This window comes from Buceros rhinoceros, unplaced genomic scaffold (genome assembly GCF_000710305.1).
Source record: "Buceros rhinoceros silvestris isolate BGI_N320 unplaced genomic scaffold, ASM71030v1 scaffold14760, whole genome shotgun sequence".
In the NCBI taxonomy this organism is placed as follows: Eukaryota; Metazoa; Chordata; class Aves; order Bucerotiformes; family Bucerotidae; genus Buceros; species Buceros rhinoceros.
Window position 1 is genome coordinate 13,745 of NW_010389160.1, and position 1,962 is coordinate 15,706.

The 1,962-nt window shown below is 52.1% G+C and overlaps 1 protein-coding gene across 1 annotated transcript in view; it reads left to right on the top strand.

Annotated features, from left to right (window-relative positions):
• CCDC64 (coiled-coil domain containing 64) overlaps positions 1–1,962 on the top strand; it is a gene marked incomplete at its 5' end in the record, with an annotated part of 16,528 nt that overhangs the window by 9,459 nt on the left and 5,107 nt on the right. The gene's annotated exons all lie outside the window — the stretch shown is intronic.

A 1,962-nucleotide genomic window follows, 5' to 3' on the forward strand; every position in this document is an offset into this window, starting at 1 on the left:
CACCCTCCACCAATTTCAGTACCTGTTAGAAAGCACTGGAGTGCAACTCAGCATTGCTGGCATTGGGAAATGCTGCCAGGAGCTGGGAGCAGGGCAGGAGGTGCCGATTCCCAGAGCTGCCCCATGGCAGGATTGGGGGCATTTGGGAGGATGCTGTGAATGGTGTTTTTACCATCCCTAGTGCTGGTCTGAGTTCCAGCAAGCAAGAGGGGCCTTCAGGGAACCAAAGAGAAGCACTAGGTCTGCCCTATTTGTCGTATTTTTCTTCCTTTGCTCTTCCAGACACTCAGCTCTACTTTCCTGCCCATCCCCATTACAGCCCTGCTTGGTTTTCTTGCCTAACCCATTTCTCTGCTCACTTGCTCTGCTTTCCTGTTCCAGGGTCTTTTTTGCAATTCCAGTCCTGTAATCCTTTATTTCTCCTTTCAGGATTCTTCTACTGTTTTGATTCTTTATTTTCCCCACCCTTCTTGCAGACCTGTGCAGTTTTGCTACCCCATACCCCGTTCCCCTTTCCCCGGCTCCGTGCTTGGGCTTGCCATACTGCCCTGAGCACTCTTTGCCCCTAGGAGAGGGGCAGAAACATTCAGCCCCTTTCTAGAGAGAAAGGACCCGTCTGATAATCTCTTCGATAAGCAGATGGGCCAGGACCCCCCCAGTCCATATCCTTATGGAAATGCCTAATACTCAAGCCCTCAGCAAGGGGAGGAGCACAAGAGTGCTGTGCCTCTGAGACCGTGGGGAGCTAAATCAGTGCGCACAATCCTTTCATCCTTTTTCAAGTGACCCAATCATCCGTGCGGCTCTTGCCAGGGTAGCCGGCTACCAAATTCCCATCGCTGTCCTCTGGAACACCTCCATCTGTTGGCAAAAACCAGGAGCATCCCAGCTGAACTGCTGGGTGCAGAGAGGTGGTTCTGACATTTCCAGTCTGCGTGGGTTGCTTGTTCTGCTGTGGCTATGGCAACACGCTGCCGCCGTGATAAATCCCCCGGTAATATCCAAGCAGCAAGGGGAAGCTTCACAACAAAAGGCTATTAAAGGTGCTCAGACCCGCAGCTGGGAGTGGAAGGGTACAGCTTCTCCACAGCGGTTAATGACCCTGCTGGGACAATGCACTAATATTTACGGCTGACTGTCCTGCAGCAACAGGAGCCCAGAGAAAGGGGGACGTGACAAGTGCGCACGGGTGAGCGTCGGCTGATTAATGAGCACGTAAAAGCAGACAAGAGCATCTTGTTGCTGGCGATGAAAGCATCCCTCCACCGACGGAGTGGGCTGCTCCCAGGCAGCGAGCCGCCTGGGAGGCTTGTGATTTGCTTCCCACCTCGCACCTCAAAGGTTAAGTCACTTTCGTTGAAGCCCCCTCCCCAAAAAACCCACCTAATTCTGGACAGAAATAAAATTGCTGCCTGAGGCAGATATCTGGCATGCAAGATTTTTAGCTTGAAGCTGAAGTTTGACAACATGGGAAGCAATAGGAAAATAGGATCCTATAATGGGAAATATTAATCAACCGCTCCCTGGAATATAAACACAAATTCCCAAATGGCTCTTCTGCAGGGGAGCACAAGGGCGCTATTAGGAGAGGATGAACTAGCCACAGTTAATAAGATGCAATTATTTCTCCCAAAAATGTTTTCGAGGAAAGATGGTTCCCAGCAAGTCCTGTTGGGGTTTCCCACCACACAGCAGTTAATGGAAAGCTTACGGTCTGTGCTCGCCTCTGTGCTCCCAGCATGGTGAGCAGCACCCCCCAGCTGGGACAGCTTGGGACAGCTCCTTCCGAGAGGACAGTTCCTTTCCTCTGGCCAGCAGCAGCTGGCACATCTCAGCCACTGAGCACTCAGTGGCCTTTGGACAACCTTGGCTATGGCATCACATGCCTGGTGGCCACCAAATGCCTGGAAAGAAATGCAGCAGCAGCGTTCCCAAGGGCTAGCACAAGCCCGTGGGAGCTTT